At 39.7% G+C, this 16,200-nt stretch overlaps 1 long non-coding RNA gene across 5 annotated transcripts; it reads left to right on the plus strand.

The window, feature by feature from the left end:
* The first annotated feature begins 236 nt into the window (after nucleotides 1–236).
* Nucleotides 237–11,840, plus strand: LOC132862316 (uncharacterized). 5 transcript variants are annotated; one of them, XR_009650016.1, is made up of 6 exons: nucleotides 237–386; nucleotides 1,983–2,230; nucleotides 2,437–2,503; nucleotides 2,871–2,908; nucleotides 4,205–9,865; nucleotides 10,258–11,840. It is a non-coding gene; the product is annotated as an uncharacterized LOC132862316 (long non-coding RNA). The 5 variants fall into 5 exon arrangements; XR_009650014.1 differs by having other exon boundaries at nucleotides 4,205–9,812; XR_009650015.1 differs by having other exon boundaries at nucleotides 4,205–9,532; nucleotides 9,648–11,840.
* The last annotated feature ends 4,360 nt before the right edge of the window (nucleotides 11,841–16,200 follow it).

Genomic DNA, 16,200 nt, shown 5'->3' on the forward strand with positions numbered 1-16,200 from the left:
TTTAACTGAACTTTGTGAACTTAACTATGTACTTTAGCATAAAGCGAAAACTGCAGCTGCACGGTAGAACATTCTGGAGCTCCACGCTAGAATATTCACGCATGTCAAAATGGCTCCGCGACACGTGATCAAGTCGAGTGTTTGTAAACACGCGTCCAAAGCATGTGATAGCGATGACGAAGGAAGGCGGCGACCAATAGGAAGCTGGGGGTGTGTGAAAGCGGGGCGGGGTTCAAATGTGGCGCTGTGGAAATTGTGATGCGCGTCGCACAAGGTGTTTCGGACATTTCGGAAACGCTGAACGGACACCGAACCAGTGGCGCATAAACAATAAGTGAAACGATCCTGCAAGTGATCCACGATCATACGAAAGCAGCTTGATCTAGGTGAGTGACATGGTGATCTGCGAAACCAGACACGATATTATAATATCTGTAGTGTCCACATGCGGATAAAGTTTTGCTCGTCCGGTATCCAAGGTATCGTTTTATATATTGATATTATATATGATGTTGCAGGGAAACGTTTGCTTTATAAGTTGTACGGGGTTTACAGTTAAACGTTTTACCCTCTATATATCCTAATTACAAATGCCGCATCAAAGTCAGTGCGGTGCCCAAATCCTCCAGGCGCAATGGGATGGAATGATGTTTTAAAGAACGCCACTGATTCAGATTGGGTTTTTACATGTTTTTCTGTATAGAGGGGAAAAACAAGCCTATAGGTGGGGTTTGCCTCTGCGACATAGGTGTGTGTGTGTGTGTGTGTGTGTGTGTGTGTGTGTGTGTGTGTGTGTGTGTGTGTGTGTGTGTGTGTGTGGGTGTGTGTGTCGCGCATTTGATGGCGCGTTACGCAGTTCATATTTCCTCTTCTCCTATCCTCATGGACCATTTTACTCCAATGCATCTTTTATGAATCCAACAATAAACACAAAGCTACCTGAAAACCCTGTAAAGTGTTGGTGTCCATTTTCCAGTATAATGCGAATAGAATTGATTTGGTTCCATGTAGATATGTAGGTTTTATGTAATCTGTTTGTGTGTACTTTGAGTGTTACGAGCTTGCTTTTCAGGCACTGTATGATATATGATATGATATATGATATGAGATGTGATTTATACACCGAATTGTTAAACGTTCAGCTGAGTCTAGGCCAAATTGTTAGCCAAGTGCGCACCTTGTATTTCCGATGTAAACAAACCCGGTGTTAAGGACGACGCGCCGCTAGGTGTCGCTGCTGTGCGTAACCTCTGACACACATTGCGTTACGTCAGCTTTCATGTGATAAGTTGAGGAGAAGTACAAAACGTCCCAAGATAAATGGCATGGATGAGAGACAACGCACAGAATTCTGACATCGAAGGTGTACTTTGAAAAGTATATTGGGCAAAATGAAAAATCCTCAAGGGATGTGGTAGCCTAGTGGTTAAGGTGTTGAACTACTGACCAGAAGGTCATGAGTTCAAATCCCAGGTCTACGAGCATCACTGTTGGGCCCCTGAACAAAGCCCTCAGTTGTATAAGTTGAAATAAATTGTAAGTCAATCTGGATAAGGGTGTCTGCTAAATGACATGGAGAAAGAGTAAAAGGTCTTTCCTATTCTGCTTATTTTTCTCCATATGTTCATTCATATGTTTTTTTTTTTATTGGTTAAACAGTATTATAATTTCTTGTTAAAAAGGCTAAACAGTCAGTGTAAATATTTATTGTTTACAGAGGTCTTTATTCAGAGCGACTTGAGAAGTGATCAGTAGTCCACAGACTAATAATACCTACAGTCTAAAACTCTGAATGTAATATAGCATGAAGTACACACAGACAAAAAGATTTTTTGAGACAACTGAATGACAACTGCCTCCCAGATTTATGTGTGAAAAACGATTCTCTATTGTCTAGCAAACCTGTAACAAGATCGATCTAAACATTAGGACAATATCCATCCATCCACCCACCCATATTCTGTACCGCTTTTCCTACACAGGGTTACAGGGAACCTGAAGCTTTTCCCAGGGGACTCCCTGGACAAGGTGCCAAGCCATCACAGGGCAGGATTGCACACACACTCACTCGCACTCTATGGGTAATATAGAGATGCCAATCAGCCTACAACGCATGTAATTGGACTGGGGAGGGAAAGCAGATTACCCCAAGGAATCCCCCAAAGCACAGGGAGAACATGCAAACTCTGCACACAGAGCAGAGGCAAAAACCAAATCCCCAACTCCAGAGGTATGAGGAAAACATTCTAACCATGAATCCACCATGCCCTCAGGGAAATATCGGACAAGTTAAAAATCCTTGAAAATTGATTTATTCTGTATTAAAACCTAAACAGTTTTATATTACTTCTGATAATGAGAGAATATCTGTGTACTAAATAAACTAAAATGGTTGTTGGTTACATTTCTAAACACCTTCTTCCATGTTTTTTCCAGGGCCTTTGCACTCATCGGTTCTTCTGCCAGAGACGTCTTCAGTTTCTGTGCTGTTGTTGAAAACCAGGTGGGAATGTACAAAAAGGATGCAGGTTAATGTAATGACCTCATCAGATTTGGACTCAATCCACTAGTCAAATAAGTTTCATATTTCAAGGTTCCTGGATAGCTATTCATTGTGTTTAAGAAAGTAGCCCTAGACAATGTCATTTTATTAGCTTCAGTAGTCAAATATTGATGATAGAATGTGCTAAAAAAAAATGCATGGAAAATATCTGTTAATCAATTACTGAATTAGTCAGGTGAAAATCTTAAATTCATACGTTATGAATTAAATTAACAGGAAAGAACAAGCTACAATGTTCAATCATATAATCATAGTCTTAGGAAAGTTTGCTGTCCCTCTGTTTGTTGACGTATTTCATGTTTTACAGTTAATCAAGAGTGGCGAGAGCTTCCAGGCAACCTTGGGGTAAGTGTGCCTTTACAATACCCATTTCAGAAGACGTCCAGTAGATTTTATTAGGGCAGAACAATTCCTGGAATTAACTGAATACTTGTTTTGCAAAATCTTACTAAATAAAAGTCTTTGCTTCATAGCTTCTTCTTGTAAGAGACGTATACAATTGATCCATAGAACAGAGCACACACACTTTAATTACTGTTGTACTTGACTAAGAGCTTGATGCTTTTTACTGGACTTCTTGAAGTACAAAGCATATGAACAATAAGGAAGAAACCACAGAATCAGGCACTAAATAAGACAGACGACATTAGTTATTTGGAATCCTTTCAAAATAATACAAAAATATAAAGTGTTGATAGACTAAATTGTGCAAACTGGAGCTAGAATGGTTCAGCTATTAAGCAGAAAACACAAACACTTACTGTAAATTGTAGAACAACAATGAATTGACAAAGTAAAACAATGCCAAAGCTTGGGGAAGATACAATATTGAGCAGCCAGTCAACAGTGCAGCGTTACAACTTATTAGCCTGCTATTTCCTAAGCAAGATTGCCACCCGATGCTGCCATGAGCCTAAATCTGTTACATCGTGAGCCACAGCAAGAAAGTTTGCTACAGCTGTTGCATACATGGAGAGATAAACTGGCATGAGATTTTTCATCCCGTACTTTTGATCTGTATGTGGCGTGAGATGGAACTGAAATCGTTTCATCAGTCTGCGTTCCACGGCTTGAAATGGAGTACAAAAGCATGGCGAGATTCATGCCGAAACCCTGGAGAGAAATTCTAATCCCAACTCTTCTTAGTTATTATAACAACACGGAAGCACACTCACATTTATTCGCCGTCTCATACACAGTCAGCCTGGCTACACCTGTGCACACACACATACACACACTACATGATACATACATTTACATAAACACATAATCCAAAGTCCAAAGTAGAAGCACAATGTATGGTGGTGTAAGTCATGAAATCCAAATGTAGAAGGAAACAGTTATTTATACGTTGTTGTATTGCTTACCATGTAACGCAAAATTTTGTTTCCAGTTACCTACTGTATTTGAACAGATAACCAGTTAAATACATACTTGGATTAATAAAGTTCAGAGCAATTAAGCTTTGCATTATAAACCTTTGAGTTTTCCTTTATATTTCCCCAGATTCTCCATTTTAGTGTTTGTTTTTTAAAAATGCAGCCTTCCGTGGCTTTTGTGAATGGCCGAGGCAGAGGAAGTTCATGTGCGTCATTTGGGGCCTGGGCTGTTAGTGAGGCCATTCTGCTTTTCTTTCACCAGGCCCTGAGGCTCTTCTACTGCTGACGAATTGTGCTACAGGAAGTGGAACTCGCAGGAGAGATGACACAGCTAAAATTAACCGGCCTGTCACCTTCTGCTGAATGACAGAGTATAGAAATAGTAAAAAAGAAAAGAAGGACCTGGGTTAACATGCCTTATCAGCTAGCATATTACGCACATAATGAGTGTTTTATTTACAAGGCACTCAGTAGAGGAAATAATGGTCAGTGTGTGAACTCATTATTATAAATGTTTGTTATTTCAGATGGAGGGTAAATTTCCTGTTTCTAAATAGCTTTGTTGCAAGAAAGCGCATTGAAGTTGGCCCTCCATTGTTTGAAATAAACAGTTTCGTGTCTTTATGGTCAGTGATGGAAGTAAATGAGACTGGCTTTAATCTTCAATTTTTTTTATTTCCGACTCAGTGATTTGTCAATGCTGAACAGGCCTTAGAACTACAGCACTGGCCAGTTGTTCATTAACTCTCATGATTTAATCCATAAACCTGTGCCAACAACTCCTTCATTGGAGCAGTGAAACAGCTTCTCATAAGCGTATCCCGATCAACACTGCATCTGTTGCAGTATGCCAAGTTCACTATGGCAATTAATCCCATATCCTGCTACTGTGTTAAGCATGTCTGAGCACGTTTTCCACATAAGCCTTGCGATTCTTTCAACTAGACTGGAATTTATGCCATGCTACGTGCCTTTTGAGATTCAGTATTATGAAATGTTTGTTCATAAAGTAAGTTGTTTTCAATTCTCACTTCCTTACATCTTACGTCTGTCACCCACTTGTCAGGGCTCTGGTTACTTTAACCTTGTTGTTTATCGCATCTTCTGATAATATTATGTTACGCCAGCACTTTATGTGCGAAACTTCTGGGTGGTTAATGGAAACAGTATTATACCCATGCTGAACTTGTGATAATCCAGTAGAACGTACACTCATTATCCACTTTACTGGGAAGTTTAATAACTTTTATTATTCTCTAGCAAGGGTGGCAGGAAGAGGTAAAAGTGTGTGAACAAACACAGAGACAGCAGAAAAACGCAGAAATGAACATTGATACTGCTAACAAGCTGATACTGTAGAGTAGAAGAGCAAGACTTATCCCCAGGGGTTTAGACATACAGTATACACTCACAAGACAGGTACACCTGCTCATTTCCTTTTCCAGGATAAATAATTATAGTTTCTGAGTTTTGAAGAGGGCTTCTCGAGTTCACAGGGCAGTCAGGCTTCTCTAACAGTAAATAATATCATTTTATCAAGTACATTATCATTTAAAATGAATTAAAATCCTATGGTTTCAATGCATAAGATGCCTCCTGCTGATGGCTGACTGCGGCTCAACATGTCTGGAATGTCCAGCTTTAAGCCACATGGCATCTCAAAATTTATGATATCAGCCTAAAAATCTGTTCCCTAGTTACAAACGATTTTTGCTGTTCCATACTTATTAAGTTTAGTTTATCAGATTTATACTTCAGGAAAAAAAATCTTTCACTTTGAACCCTAAAAACTTCTAACTCTTAAAGTGAGCCCCTAAGGAACTAGGAAAAAATCTGGTGTAACAGACTAGTTTAACTTTGTTTAATAAAATGTTCTTTTAGGCACCGCATTAATAAATCATAACAAAGGGCAGCATTACAGCAGAGAAGGCAGAGTTTTGAAGTTGTCTGATCTGATACACACAGCCCCAGTGCCACACTTCTGGCAGTGTTGCTGTATCCCTGGCCCAAGTTATTTCTCAATTCACTGATGTGACATTGTGGTAATGAGCCCTCAGTGTGCTGCATGCAGTGCCATACTTAAACTGAGCACTAAGAGGCTTATTGGTGTGCGATCAGCCTGCTCCTGTTAGCAGTGTCTCTTTCCTGAGCATAATGTCACAGAGAGTAGCATGCTGGGAGAAGTAGTCATGCCAAAAGTGATGGCATCAGAATTAGGAAGGGTTTGTTTTTATTATGCCTTGTACATTTACACTGCATTTCTTTTTTAGATTTCATTCAATGGTTTACCAAGTCTTAATCTTCCACTAAACAAACCGTTTGCTGTTTTTAACTGTTTAACAAATGAACATACTAAGCATCTGAGCATACTCAGCAACTAGCTGACAGCTTATATGACTAATCACACCACCTATACGCTATGTCCATAAGTCAGCCATTACAGTACATCAGGAAAACAACACTAACATGGCTATAGTGTAAATATCAGAATATTTACTTAGTAAAATGACTAATATTCTAACACGTTCTTTGCTATGCAAAACTTGTGCCTGTTCATGGATTCATTACAGCAAGAGGAAGTCTGTGTAAAGTTCACAGGATGTTCCATGGTAGCTTCCCTGTATTCACTCTCAGTGACCTCTCTTTTTCTCTGCCTGTGGCAAAAATGTCAAAACTGATACCTCTCATGTCTCATCTCAGTTCATTTAATACTCATCTATTTCCTGTTCTTTTTTTGGCACATACACAAAGTAAAACGTTTTCCTCAGCAGGAGGTTCATTACAGCATTACTTGGTACTGACGTGTGCAGTTGTGCACTAACTTATTTCCATGTTTGCAGTTGCTAAAGTGAACATTTGTTATCAACTTTTATTCACACCCTAATAGCAGGGATACTGTATGCACCTTCCCTGTCTCCTCTGAGGGTTAGTTATTAATGACAAATGGCAGGTCTGTTATTAACAGACTGTGTCTGTCCTTCAAGGATGTGACCCAAGAGAGGGAACAAAATAAACAGAGCAGCCTGTTACGTAATGGCTGCTCAGCTAAGCTATGTGCCTTTAAAAGCTGTGGGATGTCAGGTGATCAGGCAAGCGCAGTCATCTCAGTTCACTGAGACGTGAGTATGTAATCACACAAAAAGATGAGACACTGGAGTGCAGGAGGAAGAGCGGGAAGAAGAGAAAAAGAGGCAGCTAGATGGGCAGAGACCCAATTAAAGGAGGGCAGAGGCAAAAGAAGGACATGAAAGCAGAATGAAGAGAGAGCGATAGAAGCGAGAGGAAGATGGCCATGTCCGTTTAAGCGACTGCTCTCTCTTTTTATCTCCCTCATTTCTGACACTGTAGCACGAATGCCGTTGTGATGATGCTGGGTTGAGTTTCCCATGAAGAACAGCTTGCGTAGCCATAACAGAGAGAGGGGAGAAAAGCCTGGAGAATTAAATGCTGCGTCACACTGTGCGCTAAAAAGAGGGAAAGCGTATGAGAGAAAGAGATGTAGAGCAGGAGAGAGAGGCATCGTGGAAGCATGGGTGTTTGCAGCAGATATCCAATTGTTTGCTTGCAAAGTCTTTTGACGTCTATTTGTATGGATGTGTATCAAAAAAAAAACACAGCAAGTTATTCTGCTGTTACAAGCCAATGAAATCAGAGTGAGCAGGAGAGGGAGGAGTGATTGTGGAAGGAGGGAGGGTGACCAGGAGAGCAAGAGAGAGAGAGAGAGAGAGAGAGAGAGAGAGAGAGACAGAGACAGGGAGGGCAAGATTTTTGGATTAGTTGCTACGTCACTTTTTCACATCGAAAGGAAAGCAGCAGCTAGGAAGACAGGAGTCCGAGTCGCATGCTTCTCTCCTGCCCAAGAGCGGCCGTGAGTGAGCCTCAGCCCTCTGTCTACTCGTTCGCCTCTCATCCTTCTCTTTTTCCTCTCCATCCTCATTCTCAACCACCCTTTTCTCTCTCTGCCTCTGACGCCCGAGTCCGCACTTTCGGAATCGCATCTCTGGGTTCCAACACCGATGACGAGGAAGCTGACATACTTTTTCTTTATCTATACATATTTATATAACAATATATATATATATATAAATATATATCTATTTACGTCTGTATGTGATGGCGTCGAAAGCGTTTCAGCAAGCAAGCGGGCAGGTGAAGGGTTAAAGACAGAGCTCTTGTTCTAGAAGGTTCCTATATTCGAGGAGAAATGTGATGGATATCCTTCACAGTGTACTAAATAGTATCGTAACACCCACAACATTATTTGGACCAATGAGGAAACAAGTGCTTACACCATGAGCACTGTGTGTAATTCTGTTGTAGGTGTGTGGGATATTAGAGAAACGTATATAAAAAAAAGATATTCTTAGTAACATCTGAGCTTTACTTCATCACAGCCCAGTGACAATTCAAGCCTGTTGAGGAAGAAGTACTTCATACTGCATTTGGCCTGCTCATGCGAATAATGCATGTTTTGGGCTGTGGCATGAATATCTTGGCTGGGGATCAGGTACAGGTTGGTGATGATGATGCATGGGTTAAACTACTGTGAACAAGAGCTTAGCTTGTGAGGGCTACATTTGTGATCTTCTGGCACACACAGCAAAGTGGAATGTGCTGGTAAATTGGGGCGTTTTTGTTAGAATTGGACTGCGGCTCGTCCCTGTTAGCGTGTCCCTCAGCTGCACTCGCTTCTGCATAGCTACTGGAAGTAGTGCATCTGATGTGACTCAGCCATATCTGCTGCGTTCAGACTCTCGAGCATGGTATCTATTTTCTTCTGTCAGTTCTCTCTCTCGCTCTCTCCTGAATTGCAAGGATGCCTTGAAAATACAGGACTGTGCTGAAAAGGCTCTAAATGTCACGCAGGCAGACCAGGAAGAGAGAAAGAAAGAGCGAGAGAAATTGTTTACCTTGCTCTCTTGGTTACTGTGTTCTGGCTGGCGGCCAGTTCACATGCGCTAAACCTCCGAAAGCAGCCACGTCAGGCACCTGAGTGACAGCTCTCTCATCCTGTAAGGTTGTCTAAAGCGCTTTTGCAGACAGAATTCTATTGGACCAGCTCAAACAAACAGGTAGAGACATCCCTGTTGTTGGCCACAAGGTAATATTGTCCCTTTTTTCTTTTAAGTTCTTGTTTAACGGTTAGACGGAGAGTTAAACAGAATTCATACTGACTAAACTATTTTAAAAGCACTTTGCATGAAAGCTGAAGGATAGGTGATTTTTTTTGTGGTATTACTTGATAAATGTCTGTATGTCTTATGACTGGTTTGATGAGAGCACAAGCGTGAAGCAATACTGTTGTTGTGTTGCCAGGCACATGGCTGTGTGTGTCTCTCTGTGTGTGTGTGTGTGTGTGAGAGTGAGAAGTGTGACGCAGTTGATCTGTGCCTGTTGCTCTGGTGTTTATCAGCTCCCTTTTTCCTCTGCTAGCTGACCACTGCATATCCTGCTTAGAGCGGTTGAATCACTTTGCCTATTTTTTCGCAGAGTTTTAGAACATCCCTGTGTCATCTTAGATTATGAAGGAAAGCCGAGGGATTCTCCTCTCCCTTCACCTTAGTCTTCTCACCACTTTCTTCCAACCATGGTGAATTCCACGATTATAATAAAAACGAGCTGCAATTGTAACAAAGCCCTCAACTGTCAAGAAGCCGAGTGTTCCTTCAGGAAAGCCGTAATGCCACGTACAACTCTGTCTGCAGGCAGGACACGGGTCTGCGTGGACACCAGTGACCCGCAGTGCAGCTGTTACTGCAGTCAACGCCACAGCCTGGCATGCTGGCTTGTCGTGGTGGGCACCACGGGCAACGGAATCATGCCTTAGTCATGCCTTATAGATGAGGCAGGCCACGGAAGAGAATTACCCTGTGGGTGGTTTGCAAATGGTTTTGGCCTCTGATGTATATAGGAATGAAAGCTGGTAATTTTCACTAATCTGCACAGGTTGTTCATCAAACCCATGGCATGTGTGTGCTTGTGTGCTTTTTTCGACATTTTGCATTTACCTTTAATTGTTTAGAGATTATCGGTGACATGGGAACTTGAAATTAGGAAAGACAAACTGTATCAGGGTTAATATTAAGTATTTGATAAATGAGCTTGGTAAATTCCATTCTATTATTTTCTTGATCTCTGGTAAGAACTCTATGTTTACACTAGTTTAAGGTAATAAATGTTATCTACTTTGTTTAGACATATTGCATACTTAGTACAGAATAAATTTGTTGTATTTTAGCTCAATGTTTTATCTACTTAACGAGCTGTTATGTTTTCCACATCCTGGTCCCGTTGATTTGATTTTTTTTTTTCCAGAAACACTGTTCCTTTAAATCCTTTATAAACATTACATAACACACTGAGGGCCAGGCTACAACAAACAAGCCCAGCAGCGCGAGAGCAAGAGGGGGGCTAAGCTCCAGAAGCAACCAGATACCTCCAAACAGCAACTGTCACCAAGATCCTCTGTGCTCCGAGCCCAGGAAACTCCCTTGAACATTGTCCCATCCAGAAGATAAAGCCTTCAGTGTGCCTCTCTGTCCTTCCTCCTATTGTAGTGTCCAAATCAAACATGTAGTGTTTGAGCAGATCAGAGAAGGAAGTGGAAATATTTTTTGGCAACTTATACCAATTACTTCAATCTTCTTTAAGCAGAAAGTGTGTTCTAAACAGACACTTTACTGAGGGAACGGAAAAAAAAAAAACAAGCTAGGAGTAAAATCAATGGGTTAGGGTGCGGTAGGACAAATGTCCTTTTACCTGCCAGAATATTTGCCACGATTGGACGTGCTGTATCGTGAGTTTTGGCATTCCAATGCATTCAGGTAAATGATTCAATCTCAGGTGTGTTAGGCAGTACCTGTCACCACACCTCTGCAGCGTCCTTACAGAATTCTCCATTTTCCCTAGTTCACTCCATTTTAGGAAAAACACATTCAACACATAACCAGCAGCAAATACATAAGAGCCAGAAAGCAACATCTTTTAGTGCACAGTGTCTCAGGTGAGCTAAACTAATCTTTTCACCTGCTGGGATTAGCATTCTTTTGTATTCTGATATGTAGTACATTTTGCAAGTAGCATGCTGAAACACACTTGAATTCAGCGTTGTGATGTCAAATAGGAGCCAAAGGCACTGCCGTAGTACAGCCTTGCATTTCAGGCCTGCCCACAAGGTTGTCTAGTTTTGCTGCCGTAGTGATACAGATCATAACACTGATTGCTGATGCTGCTATGTGTATGATTGCTGTTGAATTTCTTAAAGAAGCAGATGTTGCCGTTATGTACAGATTTTTATATGTCGAATTAGGACCTGGTAAGACCTGGCTTTGAATAGTATTATATCTCATAGATGATTTTTATTTGGTGATATTTTAGGCCCCTGATCATATAATTCTGATCTGTTGATAAAATTCATGGTAAGATCATGTTCTCACAGGAAGTCTGTTGTTTGGGTTATTATCTCTAAGGTGATTTTGGTTGGAATTATTTTTATTGTTTACAACTAAACAAACAACAAATTCAAGCTGCATTTCTGAGCCTCCTTGATCCAGTTCTGTTTTCATATTCATTGAATGCTCAGTAGTGAAAAATGAGGCATTGCTGGAATGTATTCACTTTCGTATGAACTTTATGGCCCTTGATCAAGTAGATGAATACTTATAAACCTGGAATGAATCATAAAGATTTTCATTCAAGGCCAGATTTATCTCTAAAAAAGACTACCTGAAGAGAGTTTTTGTGGCTTGCATGTGGCCTGACAGAAAAGCGTTTAATATTCAACAAATTTTGTTTTTCAGGGAAATTTTGTATTAAACGCTTGTTGTGCAGTTCATCTTTATTTAAGCCTGCCCATGTTAAATTGAACAAATGAGCTAATAAAGATTTTGGCTAAACTAGTATAGTGTTTTGCATCACAGAGAATAATCATTCCTCAAAGACACTTTAAAGTATTCCCTTTTATCCTGTGCACATTTTAAACCTGCCTCTCAGCTCTTGTGGGAGGCCATTATCAACGTCTGGTGGGGGAGAAGAATAAGATTAATCTGCTCTGTCTTTGCTTTTCCTAGGTTCTCTAGAGTTGTTAGACTGATAACCATAATAGTCCTTAGAGGAAGGTCTGGTGTTTGGTTTCCTTGTGAAAGGGGTGGTCTGTGTGTTTGGGGTGTTTTTTTTTCCTGTGCTGTCTCAGTCAACTCACTCATTTAGGACATGGGTTTGAGGTTGAGCTTCAGTTTAAAAGGAACTTCTCTGAACGAGAAATCAGGGCATGATTGGAAATAAAAAAAAACTATACTGGAAAAAGATGATTGACAACCTTCTAGGACACTGTATTCTGATAAAGAGTAAACACAATTATTGGGCCACTTGTATAAGTATTCCAAGTAATTATTAATTGTGATTTATAGTGAGTTATTGAGAGTAAAAGACCTGTGAAATCCCTTTCTTTAAATGATTGAATATTTTTGCATTTATTTAGAATTATTGGGCTGAATATGATTAACTGATTTTCAGCATTTAGTACTCCAATGCATTCATAAAGCTTTTCACAACATCTGGTTCTATGTATGTGACCTAAAAATTTAATTGAATGAAATTTCCTATAATTTTATGATTAACATTAGCACTAGTTCTGCATCGCTTATGCTTTTGTATTGTATAAAAATTGCGAAAAGTAAACACTTATCATATTGTCTGACAGTGATTGTTAGTAATTGGCAAATGTAACATAGGTTAATGCTATCTTAAACATTAATGCCAAACAGTAGCCTTAGCATATGTCATGGGGAAGGCCCTAGGATCTTGTGAGCAGGCAGGCTCATGTCCAAACTAGGCTAAAGGCTAACCCAAACACACTGGCCATCCTTAGCAGTCTACTTGCCAATATCTATTCACTAAACACAAAATGGATCATCTATCGAGCACAGACTAAGTGGCTACTGCTTATTCATTTTCTCAGAAATGTGGCTTCAGGACATCACACATGTTTTTGATTGTACATTCACAATTGTATGATTATAATGTCAAAGTGTAATAGCTCTAATACAAACACATGTAGCTTTTTTTGCAGCTTGGTTCTGTATAAATTTTGCCAAAACATGACGTTTACAACCACAGGAAGAAATAAGTTGGACCCATCTCAGCACTAGAAGACAAACTTGATTTTACAAACTGTTCTATCTTCAAATAAGCAACTCCATATGTCAATACCACTGACTTGGACGAGTGCACATCAGTTACTGGCTATTGTCACTGAGTCCATTATTGTAAGAGCAACACAGAAGCTATGGTTAAAGGCAAAGCATTCTGTGCCATGCACTTGTGATGTTGCATTCAGTTTGGTTGACATGGCAAGGCTTAGGAGTTCTGACCTGTCACATGCCATCATTGTGGCGCAAAAGATCTGTGTCCACTTTTAAAACAGCAGGGGTACAAGGTGTATGTGGCCGAGCATTTAATCCATCATGTACAACGTGGTCAGTGTACACACCTGCTGCAGTGATGGATCCCTCACTGATATGTTGAATAAATTTTAATCATGATTTGAGGCACAGAGCAGTGTACCTACAAGGAAGACTACCACCTGTACTGGGGACCAGGAACTACAGCTGATCTTTATCCAGGCTCAGTAATATAGTTGCTGGACCTAACAACATATCATTGTCATGCTGTTCTCGGGCATATTCACACATCATTTCATATTCACACTGTCACATTCATGATTATATCAAATTTATAGACCATATATGTGAGACATCCTAGAAAAAAATGTTAGCAGTTGCTACAGCTAAATTCTGGAAACGTTTTATTTTCTGCTATTGATATACTCTGATGTCTCCCTGCACAGGTCATGTCAAGTAAGGAGCCAGTTTAGTAAATGCCAGGGTAAATGTAATTGGTCTATCTAAAGATGTCTTAGCACTTGCTAGATAGTCCCCTCCAAAACTAGCTTTAAGGAGATCAGTCTTTATTTTCTTGTAATTACATCTAGATGTATTACACAGCATAAACCATGTAACATTTTGTATCACACAATTTTTACATGAGCAGAAATATAGGGACAGATACATCTTAAAGTAAATAACATTTAATATTTGCTTGCATGACACTTTTTTTGCAATAGCCAGATCAAGCCTTTGACTCATTGGCATCACCAAATTGATGGGTTTACTGCAGCCTTTTCAGTTGTTGCTTATTGAGTCGTTTGTTTAGTTGGATCATTGTCTGGTTGCTAGTTCCTCTCAATTAATTTGGATGCATTTCTTTGCAGTCTGCCAGACAAAATGTCCCTGTAAACCTTTGAATTCATTCTGCAGCTATCATCATGTGTTACATCATCAATAATGATTATTGAGCTTGTTAGAGAAGTAGCCATGCAAGACCAAGACAGGACACAGGACACTACCACCACCATGTTTCACAGACGATTTCACAGACGTTTTGGACTTTACATCACATTCTTAGAGGTTAATAATGGATCTGGAACATCTGTAGCTCATCTCTGAACCTCTTTCTGAATTCCAGTCTGGGCTTCAGTTTCTTACTGCTGATGAGTGCTTTGCATCTTGTGGTATGGTCTTTATATTCCTGCTCTCAAAGTCTTCAAACAGTGGATTGTGATATCTTCACCCCTGCCTTCAGGAGGCTGATGGTGATGTCACTGACTATTGTTTTCTGGTTTTTCTTCACAGCTCTCACAATGTTTCTGTCATCAGCTGTTGTTGTTTTCCTTGGCCAACCTGTTAGGTGTCTGTTGCTCAGTACACCAGTGTTTTCTTTCCAAATTACTCTATTGACTATGTCGATTATTTCCCTCTTGTCTCCGTCAAAATGGCTTGTTTTTCTTCCATATACATTACTATGTTGGCTCATCTTTTTAACAACAAATTTAGACTTCACAGGTGAAACTGAAGGCTAAAACCAAGAGTAGATGTTCAGAGCTATTTATTGTTTAAACAGTCAGTGTTACAGGACATGCCTGGGTAACAGTCAACAGCTGTCAGTCGCATGTTGAATGGTTTGGTACAAAGAGGTTATTCTATATTATTTGACACCTCCATTATCAGGTACTATACAGCTGAGAGTTCCAAATAATATATTGTACCAAGATCTTGGAGAGTGCAATTTTGGTATACTGTATATAGAATGACTGGAAATGAGGCTCTCTAATTTACTCTATGCTAACTGAACAAAGTCTTTCAGCATTTTTTAACAGGGACTTGATGGGATTCATGTGTAATTCTGTCATCCACATTAATATAGTGTTTTCATAAATGTTTAGATAGAGTCCTGTAAAATATACATTACAATTTTCTTTTTTTATTATTGGTGACCACAGACAGCATTTAGAGAAATTGTCGTAAATCTCTTTTGAGTTTGGTTCTGTTTCATAAAAGGTAACCATGAGAATTTTTAATTTACTTATCCTTTAAGTCCTGGCAACTGGCTGACTGGTTAGGTGCCTCCTGCTTGACTTGTATTGTGTCATTCCTGTCATATAGGAGCTTAGTGTAAGGAAATCTGTATCTGACCTAACGATTATCAGGGGAAAAGCCCCCATAATTTTTTAGAACCGGTTTTGCAAATGTAATTGGAGCAATCAGCTGCACATCTGAAAATGAATGCATTTATGTTTATTACCCCAGTAACAAGGAAGCTGTCAAGTTTGGTACCTTTTTAATGAAGATACAGAAAGAATTTTCAATCCAGCATCGTGTAAATCATGTGATTCGTGGTGTGTCACTGTCTCTGGTTCCATGGACATGACAGTGAACTTACTAATTCAGTGAAGCTTTAAGAAAAAGCTTCATTATATGTAATTCCTTTTCACCTATTTTGTAGTCCTGTATGAATTTTTATAACCTGTTGTCTGATTTTAGAGCAAAGCAACAAAAGAAAACTACAGCCAACACATAACCAACTTACTTTATATATATATATATATATATATATATATATATATATATATATATATATACTCAAACTCATAAGAATTTCTGTGGGAAGATATTTTTTGTGGATTTAAAATAATTTCGAGGAAGAAAGCCAAGTTTTGAGCTGACAGCAAGGCTTTGGGAACACAAATAACTACTCTTTACAATCCTGGTACACTGAAAACCATCTCAGAATGTACAACATATGAAATGTTGAGGCAGATGGGCTCCAACAGCAGAAGACCACCCGAGTTGCAGTCCTGTTAGCAAACCGGTACATGGAACCTGGTATAGAGAATGTTGTTTTCTGCTGAATGTTGTGATT

This window comes from Tachysurus vachellii, chromosome 19, assembly GCF_030014155.1.
Source record: "Tachysurus vachellii isolate PV-2020 chromosome 19, HZAU_Pvac_v1, whole genome shotgun sequence".
Lineage (NCBI taxonomy): Eukaryota > Metazoa > Chordata > Actinopteri > Siluriformes > Bagridae > Tachysurus > Tachysurus vachellii.